The following is a 22,559-nucleotide window of genomic DNA, read 5'->3' on the forward strand; positions in this document are numbered from 1 at the left end:
TGATGTTAGATTGGCAGGTTGAACTGACGCTAAAAGTCAGATGTTTATCAGACGTTGGGACTTGGTCACCATACCTTACAGCTTAATGTTGGTAATTTACGTCAATTTGACATCAGGATGTGACGTTTGGAAGATGTTGGATTTTGGTTGCATAACATCACTACTTAAAACCAACAAATTATCAACGTCTATTGATGTTAGAATGGCAGGTTGAACTGACATTAAAATTCAGACTTTTATCAGATGTTGGGATTTGGTCACCATACCATACAGCTTAATGTTGGTAATTTACATCAATTTGACATCAGGATGTGACGTTTGGAAGATGTTGGATTTTGGTTACATAACATCACTACTTAAAACCAACAAATTATCAATGTCTATTGATGTTAGAATGGCAGGTTGAACTGACGTTAAAATTCAGATGTTTATCAGACGTTGGGATTTGGTCACCATACCTTACAGCTTAATGTTGTTAATTTACGTCAATTTGACATCAGGATGTGACATTTGAAAGATGTTGGATTTTGGTTGCATAACATCACAAAATAAAACCAACAAATTATCAACGTCTATTGATGTTAGAATGGCAGGTTGAACTGACGTTAAAATTCAGACGTTAATCAGAGGTTGGGATTTGGTCACCATACCTTACAACTAAATTTTGGTAATTTACGTCAATTTGACATCAGGATGTGACGTTTGGAAGATGTTGGATTTTGGTTGCATAACATCACTACTTAAAACCAACAAATTATCAACGTCTATTGATGTTAGAATGGCAGGTTGAACTGACGTTAAAATTCAGGCGTTTATCAGACGTTGGGATTTGGTCACCATACCTTACAGCTTAATGTTGGTAATTTACGTCAATTTGACATCAGGATGTGACGTTTGGAAGATGTTGGATTTTGGTTACATAACATCACTACTCATAACCAACAAATTATCAATGTCTGTTGGTGTTAGAATGGCAAGTTGAACTGACGTTAAAATTCAGACGTTAATCAGAGGTTGGGATTTGGTCACCATACCTTACAGCTTAATGTTGGTAATTTACATCAATTTGACATCAGGATGTGACGCTTGCAAGATGTTGGATTTTGGTTACATAACATCACTACTTAAAACCAACAACTTATCAATGTCTATTGATGTTAGAATGGCAGGTTGAACTGACGTTAAAATTCAGATGTTTATCAGACGTTGGGATTTGGTCACCATACCTTACAGCTTAATGTTGGTAATTTACGTCAATTTGACATCAGGATGTGACATTTGAAAGATGTTGGATTTTGGTTGCATAACATCACAAAATAAAACCAACAAATTATCAACGTCTATTGATGTTAGAATGGCAGGTTGAACTGACGTTAAAATTCAGACGTTAATCAGAGGTTGGGATTTGGTCACCATACCTTACAACTAAATGTTGGTAATTTACGTCAATTTGACATCAGGATGTGACGTTTGGAAGATGTTGGATTTTGGTTGCATAACATCACTACTTAAAACCAACAAATTATCAACGTATATTGATGTTAGAATGGCAGGTTGAACTGACGTTAAAATTCAGGCGTTTATCAGACGTTGGGATTTGGTCACCATACCTTACAACTAAATGTTGGTAATTTACGTCAATTTGACATCAGGATGTGACGTTTGGAAGATGTTGGATTTTGGTTACATAACATCACTACTTAAAACCAACAAATTATCAATGTCTATTGATGTTAGAATGGCAGGTTGAACTGACGTTAAAATTCACATGTTTATCAGACGTTGGGATTTGGTCACCATACCTTACAGCTTAATGTTGTTAATTTACGTCAATTTGACATCAGGATGTGACATTTGAAAGATGTTGGATTTTGGTTGCATAACATCACAAAATAAAACCAACAAATTATCAACGTCTATTGATGTTAGAATGGCAGGTTGAACTGACGTTAAAATTCAGACGTTAATCAGAGGTTGGGATTTGGTCACCATACCTTACAACTAAATGTTGGTAATTTACGTCAATTTGACATCAGGATGTGACGTTTGGAAGATGTTGGATTTTGGTTGCATAACATCACAAAATAAAACCAACAAATTATCAACGTCTATTGATGTTAGAATGGCAGGTTGAACTGACGTTAAAATTCAGACGTTTATCAGACGTTGGGATTTGGTCACCATACCTTACAGCTTAATGTTGGTAATTTACATCAATTTGACATCAGGATGTGACGTTTGGAAGATGTTGGATTTTGGTTACATAACATCACTACTTAAAACCAACAAATTATCAATGTCTATTGATGTTAGAATGGCAGGTTGAACTGACGTTAAAATTCAGATGTTTATCAGATGTTGGGATTTGGTCACCATACCTTACAGCTTAATGTTGGTAATTTACGTCAATTTGACATCAGGATGTGACATTTGAAAGATGTTGGATTTTGGTTGCATAACATCACAAAATAAAACCAACAAATTATCAACGTCTATTGATGTTAGAATGGCAGGTTGAACTGACGTTAAAATTCAGACGTTAATCAGAGGTTGGGATTTGGTCACCATACCTTACAACTAAATGTTGGTAATTTACGTCAATTTGACATCAGGATGTGACGTTTGGAAGATGTTGGATTTTGGTTGCATAACATCACTACTTAAAACCAACAAATTATCAACGTCTATTGATGTTAGAATGGCAGGTTGAACTGACGTTAAAATTCAGGCGTTTATCAGACGTTGGGATTTGGTCACCATACCTTACAGCTTAATGTTGGTAATTTACGTCAATTTGACATCAGGATGTGACGTTTGGAAGATGTTGTATTTTGGTTGCATAACATCACTACTTAAAACCAACAAATTATCAACGTCTATTGATGTTAGAATGGCAGGTTGAACTGACGTTAAAATTCAGACGTTAATCAGACGTTGGGATTTGGTCACCATACCATACAGATTAATGTTGGTAATTTACATAAATTTGACATCAGGATGTGACGTTTGGAAGATGTTGGATTTTGGTTACATAACATCACAAAATAAAACCAACAAATTATAAACGTCTATTGATGTTAGAATGGCAGGTTGAACTGACGTTAAAATTCAGACGTTAATCAGAGGTTGGGATTTGGTCACCATACCTTACAGCGTAATGCTGGTAATTTACATCAATTTGACATCAGGATGTGACGTTTGGAAGATGTTGGATTTTGGTTGCATAACATCACTACTTAAAACCAACAAATTATCAACGTCTATTGATGTTAGATTGGCAGGTTGAACTGACGGTAAAAGTCAGATGTTTATCAGACGTTGGGATTTGGTCACCATACCTTACAGCTTAATGTTGGTAATTTACGTCAATTTGACATCAGGATGTGACGTTTGGAAGATGTTGGATTTTGGTTGCATAACATCACTACTTAAAACCAACAAATTATCAACGTCTATTGATGTTAGAATGTCAGGTTGAACTGACATTAAAATTCAGACTTTTATCAGACGTTGGGATTTGGTCACCATACCATACAGCTTAATGTTGGTAATTTACATCAATTTGACATCAGGATGTGACGTTTGGAAGATGTTGGATTTTGGTTACATAACATCACTACTTAAAACCAACAAATTATCAATGTCTATTGATGTTAGAATGGCAGGTTGAACTGACGTTAAAATTCACATGTTTATCAGACGTTGGGATTTGGTCACCATACCTTACAGCTTAATGTTGTTAATTTACGTCAATTTGACATCAGGATGTGACGTTTGGAAGATGTTGGATTTTGGTTACATAACATCACTACTTAAAACCAACAAATTATCAATGTCTATTGATGTTAGAATGGCAGGTTGAACTGACGTTAAAATTCAGATGTTTATCAGACGTTGGGATTTGGTCACCATACCTTACAGCTTAATGTTGTTAATTTACGTCAATTTGACATCAGGATGTGACATTTGAAAGATGTTGGATTTTGGTTGCATAACATCACAAAATAAAACCAACAAATTATCAACGTCTATTGATGTTAGAATGGCAGGTTGAACTGACGTTAAAATTCAGACGTTAATCAGAGGTTGGGATTTGGTCACCATACCTTACAACTAAATTTTGGTAATTTACGTCAATTTGACATCAGGATGTGACGTTTGGAAGATGTTGGATTTTGGTTGCATAACATCACTACTTAAAACCAACAAATTATCAACGTCTATTGATGTTAGAATGGCAGGTTGAACTGACGTTAAAATTCAGGCGTTTATCAGACGTTGGGATTTGGTCACCATACCTTACAGCTTAATGTTGGTAATTTACATCAATTTGACATCAGGATGTGACGTTTGCAAGATGTTGGATTTTGGTTACATAACATCACTACTTAAAACCAACAACTTATCAATGTCTATTGATGTTAGAATGGCAGGTTGAACTGACGTTAAAATTCAGATGTTTATCAGACGTTGGGATTTGGTCACCATACCTTACAGCTTAATGTTGGTAATTTACGTCAATTTGACATCAGGATGTGACATTTGAAAGATGTTGGATTTTGGTTGCATAACATCACAAAATAAAACCAACAAATTATCAACGTCTATTGATGTTAGAATGGAAGGTTGAACTGACGTTAAAATTCAGACATTTATCAGATATTGGGATTTGGTCACCATACCTTACAGCTTAATGTTGGTAATTTACATCAATTTGACATCAGGATGTGACGTTTGGAAGATGTTGGATTTTGGTTACATAACATCACTACTTAAAACCAACACATTATCAATGTCTATTGATGTTAGAATGGCAGGTTGAACTGACGTTAAAATTCAGATGTTTATCAGACGTTGGGATTTGGTCACCATACCTTACAGCTTAATGTTGGAAATTTACGTCAATTTGATATCAGGATGTGACATTTGAAAGATGTTGGATTTTGGTTGCATAACATCACAAAATAAAAACCAACAAATTATCAACGTCTATTGATGTTAGAATGGCAGGTTGAACTGACGTTAAAATTCAGACGTTAATCAGAGGTTGGGATTTGGTCACCATACCTTATAACTAAATGTTGGTAATTTACGTCAATTTGACATCAGGATGTGACGTTTGGAAGATGTTGGATTTTGGTTGCATAACATCACAAAATAAAACCAACAAATTATCAACGTATATTGATGTTAGAATGGCAGGTTGAACTGACGTTAAAATTCAGACGTTTATCAGACGTTGGGATTTGGTCACCATACCTTACAGCTTAATGTTGGTAATTTACATCAATTTGACATCAGGATGTGACGTTTGGAAGATGTTGGATTTTGGTTACATAACATCACTACTTAAAACCAACAAATTATCAATGTCTATTGATGTTAGAATGGCAGGTTGAACTGACGTTAAAATTCAGATGTTTATCAGATGTTGGGATTTGGTCACCATACCTTACAGCATAATGTTGGTAATTTACGTCAATTTGACATCAGGATGTGACATTTGAAAGATGTTGGATTTTGGTTGCATAACATCACAAAATAAAACCAACAAATTATCAACGTCTATTGATGTTAGAATGGCAGGTTGAACTGATGTTAAAATTCAGACGTTAATCAGAGGTTGGGATTTGGTCACCATACCTTACAACTAAATGTTGGTAATTTACGTCAATTTGACATCAGGATGTGACGTTTGGAAGATGTTGGATTTTGGTTGCATAACATCACTACTTAAAACCAACAAATTATCAACGTCTATTGATGTTAGAATGGCAGGTTGAACTGACGTTAAAATTCAGGCGTTTATCAGACGTTGGGATTTGGTCACCATACCTTACAGCTTAATGTTAGTAATTTACGTCAATTTGACATCAGGATGTGACGTTTGGAAGATGTTGTATTATGGTTGCATAACATCACTACTTAAAACCAACAAATTATCAACGTCTATTGATGTTAGAATGGCAGGTTGAACTGACGTTAAAATTCAGACGTTAATCAGACGTTGGGCTTTGGTCACCATACCATACAGATTAATGTTGGTAATTTACATAAATTTGACATCAGGATGTGACGTTTGGAAGATGTTGGATTTTGGTTACATAACATCACAAAATAAAACCAACAAATTATAAACGTCTATTGATGTTAGAATGGCAGGTTGAACTGACGTTAAAATTCAGACGTTAATTAGAGGTTGGGATTTGGTCACCATACCTTACAACTAAATGTTGGTAATTTACGTCAATTTGACATCAGGATGTGACGTTTGGAAGATGTTGGATTTTGGTTGCATAACATCACTACTTAAAACCAACAAATTATCAACGTCTATTGATGTTAGATTGGCAGGTTGAACTGACGCTAAAAGTCAGATGTTTATCAGACGTTGGGACTTGGTCACCATACCTTACAGCTTAATGTTGGTAATTTACGTCAATTTGACATCAGGATGTGACGTTTGGAAGATGTTGGATTTTGGTTGCATAACATCACTACTTAAAACCAACAAATTATCAACGTCTATTGATGTTAGAATGGCAGGTTGAACTGACATTAAAATTCAGACTTTTATCAGATGTTGGGATTTGGTCACCATACCATACAGCTTAATGTTGGTAATTTACATCAATTTGACATCAGGATGTGACGTTTGGAAGATGTTGGATTTTGGTTACATAACATCACTACTTAAAACCAACAAATTATCAATGTCTATTGATGTTAGAATGGCAGGTTGAACTGACGTTAAAATTCAGATGTTTATCAGACGTTGGGATTTGGTCACCATACCTTACAGCTTAATGTTGTTAATTTACGTCAATTTGACATCAGGATGTGACATTTGAAAGATGTTGGATTTTGGTTGCATAACATCACAAAATAAAACCAACAAATTATCAACGTCTATTGATGTTAGAATGGCAGGTTGAACTGACGTTAAAATTCAGACGTTAATCAGAGGTTGGGATTTGGTCACCATACCTTACAACTAAATTTTGGTAATTTACGTCAATTTGACATCAGGATGTGACGTTTGGAAGATGTTGGATTTTGGTTGCATAACATCACTACTTAAAACCAACAAATTATCAACGTCTATTGATGTTAGAATGGCAGGTTGAACTGACGTTAAAATTCAGGCGTTTATCAGACGTTGGGATTTGGTCACCATACCTTACAGCTTAATGTTGGTAATTTACGTCAATTTGACATCAGGATGTGACGTTTGGAAGATGTTGGATTTTGGTTACATAACATCACTACTCATAACCAACAAATTATCAATGTCTGTTGGTGTTAGAATGGCAAGTTGAACTGACGTTAAAATTCAGACGTTAATCAGAGGTTGGGATTTGGTCACCATACCTTACAGCTTAATGTTGGTAATTTACATCAATTTGACATCAGGATGTGACGCTTGCAAGATGTTGGATTTTGGTTACATAACATCACTACTTAAAACCAACAACTTATCAATGTCTATTGATGTTAGAATGGCAGGTTGAACTGACGTTAAAATTCAGATGTTTATCAGACGTTGGGATTTGGTCACCATACCTTACAGCTTAATGTTGGTAATTTACGTCAATTTGACATCAGGATGTGACATTTGAAAGATGTTGGATTTTGGTTGCATAACATCACAAAATAAAACCAACAAATTATCAACGTCTATTGATGTTAGAATGGCAGGTTGAACTGACGTTAAAATTCAGACGTTAATCAGAGGTTGGGATTTGGTCACCATACCTTACAACTAAATGTTGGTAATTTACGTCAATTTGACATCAGGATGTGACGTTTGGAAGATGTTGGATTTTGGTTGCATAACATCACTACTTAAAACCAACAAATTATCAACGTATATTGATGTTAGAATGGCAGGTTGAACTGACGTTAAAATTCAGGCGTTTATCAGACGTTGGGATTTGGTCACCATACCTTACAACTAAATGTTGGTAATTTACGTCAATTTGACATCAGGATGTGACGTTTGGAAGATGTTGGATTTTGGTTGCATAACATCACTACTTAAAACCAACAAATTATCAACGTATATTGATGTTAGAATGGCAGGTTGAACTGACGTTAAAATTCAGGCGTTTATCAGACGTTGGGATTTGGTCACCATACCTTACAGCTTAATGCTGGTAATTTACATCAATTTGACATCAGGATGTGACATTTGAAAGATGTTGGATTTTGGTTGCATAACATCACAAAATAAAACCAACAAATTATCAACGTCTATTGATGTTAGAATGGCAGGTTGAACTGACGTTAAAATTCAGACGTTAATCAGAGGTTGGGATTTGGTCACCATACCTTACAACTAAATGTTGGTAATTTACGTCAATTTGACATCAGGATGTGACGTTTGGAAGATGTTGGATTTTGGTTGCATAACATCACTACTTAAAACCAACAAATTATCAACGTCTATTGATGTTAGAATGGCAGGTTGAACTGACATTAAAATTCAGACTTTTATCAGACGTTGGGATTTGGTCACCATACCATACAGCTTAATGTTGGTAATTTACATCAATTTGACATCAGGATGTGACGTTTGGAAGATGTTTTATTTTGGTTGCATAACATCACTACTTAAAACCAACAAATTATCAATGTCTATTGATGTTAGAATGGCAGGTTGAACTGACGTTAAAACTCAGATGTTTATCAGACGTTGGGATTTGGTCACCATACCTTACAGCTTAATGTTGGTAATTTACGTCAATTTGACATCAGGATGTGACGTTTGGAAGATGTTGTATTTTGGTTACATAACATCACTACTCATAACCAACAAATTATCAATGTCTATTGGTGTTAGAATGGCAAGTTGAACTGACGTTAAAATTCAGACGTTAATCAGAGGTTGGGATTTGGTCACCATACCTTACAGCTTAATGTTGGTAATTTACATCAATTTGACATCAGGATGTGACGCTTGCAAGATGTTGGATTTTGGTTACATAACATCACTACTTAAAACCAACAACTTATCAATGTCTATTGATGTTAGAATGGCAGGTTGAACTGACGTTAAAATTCAGATGTTTATCAGACGTTGGGATTTGGTCACCATACCTTACAGCTTAATGTTGGTAATTTACGTCAATTTGACATCAGGATGTGACATTTGAAAGATGTTGGATTTTGGTTGCATAACATCACAAAATAAAACCAACAAATTATCAACGTCTATTGATGTTAGAATGGCAGGTTGAACTGACGTTAAAATTCAGACGTTAATCAGAGGTTGGGATTTGGTCACCATACCTTACAACTAAATGTTGGTAATTTACGTCAATTTGACATCAGGATGTGACGTTTGGAAGATGTTGGATTTTGGTTGCATAACATCACTACTTAAAACCAACAAATTATCAGCGTCTATTGATGTTAGAATGGCAGGTTGAACTGACGTTAAAATTCAGACGTTAATCAGAGGTTGGGATTTGGTCACCATACCTTACAACTACATGTTGGTAATTTACGTCAATTTGACATCAGGATGTGACGTTTGGAAGATGTTGGATTTTGGTTGCATAACATCACTACTTAAAACCAACAAATTATCAACGTCTATTGATGTTAGAATGGCAGGTTGAACTGACGTTAAAATTCAGGCGTTTATCAGACGTTGGGATTTGGTCACCATACCTTACAGCTTAATGTTGGTAATTTATGTCAATTTGACATCAGGATGTGACGTTTGGAAGATGTTGGATTTTGGTTGCATAACATCACTACTTAAAACCAACAAATTATCAACGTCTATTGATGTTAGAATGGCAGGTTGAACTGACATTAAAATTCAGACTTTTATCAGACGTTGGGATTTGGTCACCATACCATACAGCTTAATGTTGGTAATTTACATCAATTTGACATCAGGATGTGACGTTTGGAAGATGTTGGATTTTGGTTACATAACATCACTACTTAAAACCAACAAATTATCAATGTCTATTGATGTTAGAATGGCAGGTTGAACTGACGTTAAAACTCAGATGTTTATCAGACGTTGGGATTTGGTCACCATACCTTACAGCTTAATGTTGGTAATTTACGTCAATTTGACATCAGGATGTGACGTTTGGAAGATGTTGTATTTTGGTTACATAACATCACTACTCATAACCAACAAATTATCAATGTCTATTGGTGTTAGAATGGCAGGTTGAACTGACGTTAAAATTCAGACGTTAATCAGAGGTTGGGATTTGGTCACCATACCTTATAACTAAATGTTGGTAATTTACGTCAATTTGACATCAGGATGTGACGTTTGGAAGATGTTGGATTTTGGTTGCATAACATCACAAAATAAAACCAACAAATTATCAACGTATATTGATGTTAGAATGGCAGGTTGAACTGACGTTAAAATTCAGACGTTTATCAGACGTTGGGATTTGGTCACCATACCTTACAGCTTAATGTTGGTAATTTACATCAATTTGACATCAGGATGTGACGTTTGGAAGATGTTGGATTTTGGTTACATAACATCACTACTTAAAACCAACAAATTATCAATGTCTATTCATGTTAGAATGGCAGGTTGTACTGACGTTAAAATTCAGATGTTTATCAGATGTTGGGATTTGGTCACCATACCTTACAGCTTAATGTTGGTAATTTACGTCAATTTGACATCAGGATGTGACATTTGAAAGATGTTGGATTTTGGTTGCATAACATCACAAAATAAAACCAACAAATTATCAACGTCTATTGATGTTAGAATGGCAGGTTGAACTGACGTTAAAATTCAGACGTTAATCAGAGGTTGGGATTTGGTCACCATACCTTACAACTAAATGTTGGTAATTTACGTCAATTTGACATCAGGATGTGACGTTTGGAAGATGTTGGATTTTGGTTGCATAACATCACTACTTAAAACCAACAAATTATCAACGTCTATTGATGTTAGAATGGCAGGTTGAACTGACGTTAAAATTCAGGCGTTTATCAGACGTTGGGATTTGGTCACCATACCTTACAGCTTAATGTTGGTAATTTACGTCAATTTGACATCAGGATGTGACGTTTGGAAGATGTTGTATTATGGTTGCATAACATCACTACTTAAAACCAACAAATTATCAACGTCTATTGATGTTAGAATGGCAGGTTGAACTGACGTTAAAATTCAGACGTTAATCAGACGTTGGGATTTGGTCACCATACCATACAGATTAATGTTGGTAATTTACATAAATTTGACATCAGGATGTGACGTTTGGAAGATGTTGGATTTTGGTTACATAACATCACAAAATAAAACCAACAAATTATAAACGTCTATTGATGTTAGAATGGCAGGTTGAACTGACGTTAAAATTCAGACGTTAATCAGAGGTTGGGATTTGGTCACCATACCTTACAACTAAATGTTGGTAATTTACGTCAATTTGACATCAGGATGTGACGTTTGGAAGATGTTGGATTTTGGTTGCATAACATCACTACTTAAAACCAACAAATTATCAATGTCTATTGATGTTAGAATGGCAGGTTGAACTGACGTTAAAACTCAGATGTTTATCAGACGTTGGGATTTGGTCACCATACCTTACAGCTTAATGTTGGTAATTTACGTCAATTTGACATCAGGATGTGACGTTTGGAAGATGTTGTATTTTGGTTACATAACATCACTACTCATAACCAACAAATTATCAATGTCTATTGGTGTTAGAATGGCAAGTTGAACTGACGTTAAAATTCAGACGTTAATCAGAGGTTGGGATTTGGTCACCATACCTTACAGCTTAATGTTGGTAATTTACATCAATTTGACATCAGGATGTGACGCTTGCAAGATGTTGGATTTTGGTTACATAACATCACTACTTAAAACCAACAACTTATCAATGTCTATTGATGTTAGAATGGCAGGTTGAACTGACGTTAAAATTCAGATGTTTATCAGACGTTGGGATTTGGTCACCATACCTTACAGCTTAATGTTGGTAATTTACGTCAATTTGACATCAGGATGTGACATTTGAAAGATGTTGGATTTTGGTTGCATAACATCACAAAATAAAACCAACAAATTATCAACGTCTATTGATGTTAGAATGGCAGGTTGAACTGACGTTAAAATTCAGACGTTAATCAGAGGTTGGGATTTGGTCACCATACCTTACAACTAAATGTTGGTAATTTACGTCAATTTGACATCAGGATGTGACGTTTGGAAGATGTTGGATTTTGGTTGCATAACATCACTACTTAAAACCAACAAATTATCAACGTCTATTGATGTTAGAATGGCAGGTTGAACTGACGTTAAAATTCAGACGTTAATCAGAGGTTGGGATTTGGTCACCATACCTTACAACTAAATGTTGGTAATTTACGTCAATTTGACATCAGGATGTGACGTTTGGAAGATGTTGGATTTTGGTTGCATAACATCACTACTTAAAACCAACAAATTATCAACGTCTATTGATGTTAGAATGGCAGGTTGAACTGACGTTAAAATTCAGGCGTTTATCAGACGTTGGGATTTGGTCACCATACCTTACAGCTTAATGTTGGTAATTTATGTCAATTTGACATCAGGATGTGACGTTTGGAAGATGTTGGATTTTGGTTGCATAACATCACTACTTAAAACCAACAAATTATCAACGTCTATTGATGTTAGAATGGCAGGTTGAACTGACATTAAAATTCAGACTTTTATCAGACGTTGGGATTTGGTCACCATACCATACAGCTTAATGTTGGTAATTTACATCAATTTGACATCAGGATGTGACGTTTGGAAGATGTTGGATTTTGGTTACATAACATCACTACTTAAAACCAACAAATTATCAATGTCTATTGATGTTAGAATGGCAGGTTGAACTGACGTTAAAACTCAGATGTTTATCAGACGTTGGGATTTGGTCACCATACCTTACAGCTTAATGTTGGTAATTTACGTCAATTTGACATCAGGATGTGACGTTTGGAAGATGTTGTATTTTGGTTACATAACATCACTACTCATAACCAACAAATTATCAATGTCTATTGGTGTTAGAATGGCAGGTTGAACTGACGTTAAAATTCAGACGTTAATCAGAGGTTGGGATTTGGTCACCATACCTTATAACTAAATGTTGGTAATTTACGTCAATTTGACATCAGGATGTGACGTTTGGAAGATGTTGGATTTTGGTTGCATAACATCACAAAATAAAACCAACAAATTATCAACGTATATTGATGTTAGAATGGCAGGTTGAACTGACGTTAAAATTCAGACGTTTATCAGACGTTGGGATTTGGTCACCATACCTTACAGCTTAATGTTGGTAATTTACATCAATTTGACATCAGGATGTGACGTTTGGAAGATGTTGGATTTTGGTTACATAACATCACTACTTAAAACCAACAAATTATCAATGTCTATTCATGTTAGAATGGCAGGTTGTACTGACGTTAAAATTCAGATGTTTATCAGATGTTGGGATTTGGTCACCATACCTTACAGCTTAATGTTGGTAATTTACGTCAATTTGACATCAGGATGTGACATTTGAAAGATGTTGGATTTTGGTTGCATAACATCACAAAATAAAACCAACAAATTATCAACGTCTATTGATGTTAGAATGGCAGGTTGAACTGACGTTAAAATTCAGACGTTAATCAGAGGTTGGGATTTGGTCACCATACCTTACAACTAAATGTTGGTAATTTACGTCAATTTGACATCAGGATGTGACGTTTGGAAGATGTTGGATTTTGGTTGCATAACATCACTACTTAAAACCAACAAATTATCAACGTCTATTGATGTTAGAATGGCAGGTTGAACTGACGTTAAAATTCAGGCGTTTATCAGACGTTGGGATTTGGTCACCATACCTTACAGCTTAATGTTGGTAATTTACGTCAATTTGACATCAGGATGTGACGTTTGGAAGATGTTGTATTATGGTTGCATAACATCACTACTTAAAACCAACAAATTATCAACGTCTATTGATGTTAGAATGGCAGGTTGAACTGACGTTAAAATTCAGACGTTAATCAGACGTTGGGATTTGGTCACCATACCATACAGATTAATGTTGGTAATTTACATAAATTTGACATCAGGATGTGACGTTTGGAAGATGTTGGATTTTGGTTACATAACATCACAAAATAAAACCAACAAATTATAAACGTCTATTGATGTTAGAATGGCAGGTTGAACTGACGTTAAAATTCAGACGTTAATCAGAGGTTGGGATTTGGTCACCATACCTTACAACTAAATGTTGGTAATTTACGTCAATTTGACATCAGGATGTGACGTTTGGAAGATGTTGGATTTTGGTTGCATAACATCACTACTTAAAACCAACAAATTATCAACATCTATTGATGTTAGAATGGCAGGTTGAACTGACGTTAAAACTCAGGCGTTTATCAGACGTTGGGATTTGGTCACCATACCTTACAGCGTAATGCTGGTAATTTACATCAATTTGACATCAGGATGTGACGTTTGGAAGATGTTGGATTTTGGTTGCATAACATCACTACTTAAAACCAACAAATTATCAACGTCTATTGATGTTAGATTGGCAGGTTGAACTGACGCTAAAAGTCAGATGTTTATCAGACGTTGGGATTTGGTCACCATACCTTACAGCTTAATGTTGGTAATTTACGTCAATTTGACATCAGGATGTGACGTTTGGAAGATGTTGGATTTTGGTTGCATAACATCACTACTTAAAACCAACAAATTATCAACGTCTATTGATGTTAGAATGGCAGGTTGAACTGACATTAAAATTCAGACTTTTATCAGATGTTGGGATTTGGTCACCATACCATACAGCTTAATGTTGGTAATTTACATCAATTTGACATCAGGATGTGACGTTTGGAAGATGTTGGATTTTGGTTACATAACATCACTACTTAAAACCAACAAATTATCAATGTCTATTGATGTTAGAATGGCAGGTTGAACTGACGTTAAAACTCAGATGTTTATCAGACGTTGGGATTTGGTCACCATACCTTACAGCTTAATGTTGGTAATTTACGTCAATTTGACATCAGGATGTGACGTTTGGAAGATGTTTTATTTTGGTTACATAACATCACTACTCATAACCAACAAATTATCAATGTCTATTGGTGTTAGAATGGCAAGTTGAACTGACGTTAAAATTCAGACGTTAATCAGAGGTTAGGATTTGGTCACCATACCTTACAGCTTAATGTTGGTAATTTACATCAATTTGACATCAGGATGTGACGCTTGCAAGATGTTGGATTTTGGTTACATAACATCACTACTTAAAACCAACAACTTATCAATGTCTATTGATGTTAGAATGGCAGGTTGAACTGACGTTAAAATTCAGATGTTTATCAGACGTTGGGATTTGGTCACCATACCTTACAGCTTAATGTTGGTAATTTACGTCAATTTGACATCAGGATGTGACATTTGAAAGATGTTGGATTTTGGTTGCATAACATCACAAAATAAAACCAACAAATTATCAACGTCTATTGATGTTAGAATGGCAGGTTGAACTGACGTTAAAATTCAGACGTTAATCAGAGGTTGGGATTTGGTCACCATACCTTACAACTAAATGTTGGTAATTTACGTCAATTTGACATCAGGATGTGACGTTTGGAAGATGTTGGATTTTGGTTGCATAACATCACTACTTAAAACCAACAAATTATCAACGTCTATTGATGTTAGAATGGCAGGTTGAACTGACGTTAAAATTCAGGCGTTTATCAGACGTTGGGATTTGGTCACCATACCTTACAGCCTAATGCTGGTAATTTACATCAATTTGACATCAGGATGTGACATTTGAAAGATGTTGGATTTTGGTTGCATAACATCACAAAATAAAACCAACAAATTATCAACGTCTATTGATGTTAGAATGGCAGGTTGAACTGACGTTAAAATTCAGACGTTAATCAGAGGTTGGGATTTGGTCACCATACCTTACAACTAAATGTTGGTAATTTACGTCAATTTGACATCAGGATGTGACGTTTGGAAGATGTTGGATTTTGGTTGCATAACATCACTACTTAAAACCAACAAATTATCAACGTCTATTGATGTTAGAATGGCAGGTTGAACTGACGTTAAAATTCAGGCGTTTATCAGACGTTGGGATTTGGTCACCATACCTTACAGCTTAATGTTGGTAATTTATGTCAATTTGACATCAGGATGTGACGTTTGGAAGATGTTTGATTTTGGTTGCATAACATCACTACTTAAAACCAACAAATTATCAACGTCTATTGATGTTAGAATGGCAGGTTGAACTGACATTAAAATTCAGACTTTTATCAGACGTTGGGATTTGGTCACCATACCATACAGCTTAATGTTGGTAATTTACATCAATTTGACATCAGGATGTGACGTTTAGAAGATGTTTTATTTTGGTTACATAACATCACTACTTAAAACCAACAAATTATCAATGTCTATTGATGTTAGAATGGCAGGTTGAACTGACGTTAAAACTCAGATGTTTATCAGACGTTGGGATTTGGTCACCATACCTTACAGCTTAATGTTGGTAATTTACGTCAATTTGACATCAGGATGTGACGTTTGGAAGATGTTGTATTTTGGTTACATAACATCACTACTCATAACCAACAAATTATCAATGTCTATTGGTGTTAGAATGGCAAGTTGAACTGACGTTAAAATTCAGACGTTAATCAGAGGTTGGGATTTGGTCACCATACCTTACAGCTTAATGTTGGTAATTTACATCAATTTGACATCAGGATGTGACGCTTGCAAGATGTTGGATTTTGGTTACATAACATCACTACTTAAAACCAACAACTTATCAATGTCTATTGATGTTAGAATGGCAGGTTGAACTGACGTTAAAATTCAGATGTTTATCAGACGTTGGGATTTGGTCACCATACCTTACAGCTTAATGTTGGTAATTTACGTCAATTTGACATCAGGATGTGACATTTGAAAGATGTTGGATTTTGGTTGCATAACATCACAAAATAAAACCAACAAATTATCAACGTCTATTGATGTTAGAATGGCAGGTTGAACTGACGTGAAAATTCAGACGTTAATCAGAGGTTGGGATTTGGTCACCATACCTTACAACTAAATGTTGGTAATTTACGTCAATTTGACATCAGGATGTGACGTTTGGAAGATGTTGTATTTTGGTTACATAACATCACTACTCATAACCAACAAATTATCAATGTCTATTGGTGTTAGAATGGCAAGTTGAACTGACGTTAAAACTCAGATGTTTATCAGACGTTGGGATTTGGTCACCATACCTTACAGCTTAATGTTGGTAATTTACGTCAATTTGACATCAGGATGTGACGTTTGGAAGATGTTGTATTTTGGTTACATAACATCACTACTCATAACCAACAAATTATCAATGTCTATTGGTGTTAGAATGGCAAGTTGAACTGACGTTAAAATTCAGACATTAATCAGAGGTTGGGATTTGGTCACCATACCTTACAGCTTAATGTTGGTAATTTACATCAACTTGACATCAGGATGTGACGTTTGGAAGATGTTGGATCTTGGTTACATAACATCACTACTTAAAACCAACACATTATCAATGTCTATTGATGTTAGAATGGCAGGTTGAACTGACGTTAAAATTCAGATGTTTATCAGACGTTGGGATTTGGTCACCATACCTTACAGCTTAATGTTGGTAATTTACGTCAATTTGACATCAGGATGTGACATTTGAAAGATGTTGGATTTTGGTTGCATAACATCACAAAATAAAACCAACAAATTATCAACGTCTATTGATGTTAGAATGGCAGGTTGAACTGACGTTAAAATTCAGACGTTAATCAGAGGTTGGGATTTGGTCACCATACCTTACAACTAAATGTTGGTAATTTACGTCAATTTGACATCAGGATGTGACGTTTGGAAGATGTTGGATTTTGGTTGCATAACATCACTACTTAAAACCAACAAATTATCAACGTCTATTGATGTTAGAATGGCAGGTTGAACTGACGTTAAAATTCAGGCGTTTATCAGACGTTGGGATTTGGTCACCATACCTTACAGCTTAATGTTGGTAATTTACGTCAATTTGACATCAGGATGTGACGTTTGGAAGATGTTGTATTATGGTTGCATAACATCACTACTTAAAACCAACAAATTATCAACGTCTATTGATGTTAGATTGGCAGGTTGAACTGACGCTAAAAGTCAGATGTTTATCAGACGTTGGGATTTGGTCACCATACCTTACAGCTTAATGTTGGTAATTTACGTCAATTTGACATCTTGATGTGACGTTTGGAAGATGTTGGATTTTGGTTGCATAACATCACTACTTAAAACCAACAAATTATCAACGTCTATTGATGTTAGAATGGCAGGTTGAACTGACATTAAAATTCAGACTTTTATCAGATGTTGGGATTTGGTCACCATACCATACAGCTTAATGTTGGTAATTTACATCAATTTGACATCAGGATGTGACGTTTGGAAGATGTTGTATTATGGTTGCATAACATTACTACTTAAAACCAACAAATTATCAACGTCTATTGATGTTAGAATGGCAGGTTGAACTGACGTTAAAATTCAGACGTTAATCAGACGTTGGGATTTGGTCACCATACCATACAGATTAATGTTGGTAATTTACATAAATTTGACATCAGGATGTGACGTTTGGAAGATGTTGGATTTTGGTTACATAACATCACAAAATAAAACCAACAAATTATAAACGTCTATTGATGTTAGAATGGCAGGTTGAACTGACGTTAAAATTCAGACGTTAATCAGAGGTTGGGATTTGGTCACCATACCTTACAACTAAATGTTGGTAATTTACGTCAATTTGACATCAGGATGTGACGTTTGGAAGATGTTGGATTTTGGTTGCATAACATCACTACTTAAAACCAACAAATTATCAACATCTATTGATGTTAGAATGGCAGGTTGAACTGACGTTAAAATTCAGGCGTTTATCAGACGTTGGGATTTGGTCACCATACCTTACAGCGTAATGCTGGTAATTTACATCAATTTGACATCAGGATGTGACGTTTGGAAGATGTTGGATTTTGGTTGCATAACATCACTACTTAAAACCAACAAATTATCAACGTCTATTGATGTTAGATTGGCAGGTTGAACTGACGCTAAAAGTCAGATGTTTATCAGACGTTGGGATTTGGTCACCATACCTTACAGCTTAATGTTGGTAATTTACGTCAATTTGACATCAGGATGTGACGTTTGGAAGATGTTGGATTTTGGTTGCATAACATCACTACTTAAAGCCAACAAATTATCAACGTCTATTGATGTTAGAATGGCAGGTTGAACTGACATTAAAATTCAGACTTTTATCAGATGTTGGGATTTGGTCACCATACCATACAGCTTAATGTTGGTAATTTACATCAATTTGACATCAGGATGTGACGTTTGGAAGATGTTGGATTTTGGTTACATAACATCACTACTTAAAACCAACAAATTATCAATGTCTATTGATGTTAGAATGGCAGGTTGAACTGACGTTAAAATTCAGATGTTTATCAGACGTTGGGATTTGGTCACCATACCTTACAGCTTAATGTTGTTAATTTACGTCAATTTGACATCAGGATGTGACATTTGAAAGATGTTGGATTTTGGTTGCATAACATCACAAAATAAAACCAACAAATTATCAACGTCTATTGATGTTAGAATGGCAGGTTGAACTGACGTTAAAATTCAGATGTTTATCAGATGTTGGGATTTGGTCACCATACCTTACAGCTTAATGTTGGTAATTTACGTCAATTTGACATCAGGATGTGACGTTTGGAAGATGTTGGATTTTGGTTGCATAACATCACTACTTAAAACCAACAAATTATCAACGTCTATTGATGTTAGAATGGCAGGTTGAACTGACGTTAAAATTCAGGCGTTTATCAGACGTTGGGATTTGGTCACCATACCTTACAGCTTAATGCTGGTTATTTACATCAATTTGACATCAGGATGTGACATTTGAAAGATGTTGGATTTTGGTTGCATAACATCACAAAATAAAACCAACAAATTATCAACGTCTATTGATGTTAGAATGGCAGGTTGAACTGACATTAAAATTCAGACTTTTATCAGACGTTGGGATTTGGTCACCATACCATACAGCTTAATGTTGGTAATTTACATCATTTTGACATCAGGATGTGACGTTTGGAAGATGTTTTATTTTGGTTACATAACATCACTACTTAAAACCAACAAATTATCAATGTCTATTGATGTTAGAATGGCAGGTTGAACTGACGTTAAAACTCAGATGTTTATCAGACGTTGGGATTTGGTCACCATACCTTACAGCTTAATGTTGGTAATTTACGTCAATTTGACATCAGGATGTGACGTTTGGAAGATGTTGTATTTTGGTTACATAACATCACTACTCATAACCAACAAATTATCAATGTCTATTGGTGTTAGAATGGCAAGTTGAACTGACGTTAAAATTCAGACGTTAATCAGAGGTTGGGATTTGGTCACCATACCTTACAGCTTAATGTTGGTAATTTACATCAATTTGACATCAGGATGTGACGCTTGCAAGATGTTGGATTTTGGTTACATAACATCACTATATAAAACCAACAAATTATCAACGTCTATTGATGTTAGAATGGCAGGTTGAACTGACGTTAAAATTCAGACGTTAATCAGAGGTTGGGATTTGGTCACCATACCTTACAACTAAATGTTGGTAATTTACGTCAATTTGACATCAGGATGTGACGTTTGGAAGATGTTGGATTTTGGTTACATAACATCACTACTTAAAACCAACAAATTATCAACGTCTATTGATGTTAGAATGGCAGGTTGAACTGACGTTAAAATTCAGACGTTAATCAGAGGTTGGGATTTGGTCACCATACCTTACAACTAAATGTTGGTAATTTACGTCAATTTGACATCAGGATGTGACGTTTGGAAGATGTTGGATTTTGGTTGCATAACATCACTACTTAAAACCAACAAATTATCAACGTCTATTGATGTTAGAATGGCAGGTTGAACTGACGTTAAAATTCAGGCGTTTATCAGACGTTGGGATTTGGTCACCATACCTTACAGCTTAATGCTGGTTATTTACATCAATTTGACATCAGGATGTGACATTTGAAAGATGTTGGATTTTGGTTGCATAACATCACAAAATAAAACCAACAAATTATCAACGTCTATTGATGTTAGAATGGCAGGTTGAACTGACATTAAAATTCAGACTTTTATCAGACGTTGGGATTTGGTCACCATACCATACAGCTTAATGTTGGTAATTTACATCATTTTGACATCAGGATGTGACGTTTGGAAGATGTTTTATTTTGGTTACATAACATCACTACTTAAAACCAACAAATTATCAATGTCTATTGATGTTAGAATGGCAGGTTGAACTGACGTTAAAATTCAGACTTTTATCAGACGTTGGGATTTGGTCACCATACCATACAGCTTAATGTTGGTAATTTACATCAATTTGACATCAGGATGTGACGTTTGGAAGATGTTTTATTTTGGTTACATAACATCACTACTTAAAACCAACAAATTATCAATGTCTATTGATGTTAGAATGGCAGGTTGAACTGACGTTAAAACTCAGATGTTTATCAGACGTTGGGATTTGGTCACCATACCTTACAGCTTAATGTTGGTAATTTACGTCAATTTGACATCAGGATGTGACGTTTGGAAGATGTTGTATTTTGGTTACATAATATCACTACTCATAACCAACAAATTATCAATGTCTATTGGTGTTAGAATGGCAAGTTGAACTGACGTTAAAATTCAGACGTTAATCAGAGGTTGGGATTTGGTCACCATACCTTACAGCTTAATGTTGGTAATTTACATCAATTTGACATCAGGATGTGACGCTTGCAAGATGTTGGACTTTGGTTACATAACATCACTACTTAAAACCAACAACTTATCAATGTCTATTGATGTTAGAATGGCAGGTTGAACTGACGTTAAAATTCAGATGTTTATCAGACGTTGGGATTTGGTCACCATACCTTACAGCTTAATGTTGGTAATTTACGTCAATTTGACATCAGGATGTGACATTTGAAAGATGTTGGATTTTGGTTGCATAACATCACAAAATAAAACCAACAAATTATCAACGTCTATTGATGTTAGTATGGCAGGTTGAACTGACGTTAAAATTCAGACGTTAATCAGAGGTTGGGATTTGGTCACCATACCTTACAACTAAATGTTGGTAATTTACGTCAATTTGACATCAGGATGTGACGTTTGGAAGATGTTGGATTTTGGTTGCATAACATCACTACTTAAAACCAACAAATTATCAACGTCTATTGATGTTAGAATGGCAGGTTGAACTGACATTAAAATTCAGACTTTTATCAGACGTTGGGATTTGGTCACCATACCTTACAGCTTAATGCTGGTA

Source organism: Hoplias malabaricus, chromosome Y (genome assembly GCF_029633855.1).
Source record: "Hoplias malabaricus isolate fHopMal1 chromosome Y, fHopMal1.hap1, whole genome shotgun sequence".
NCBI lineage: Eukaryota > Metazoa > Chordata > Actinopteri > Characiformes > Erythrinidae > Hoplias > Hoplias malabaricus.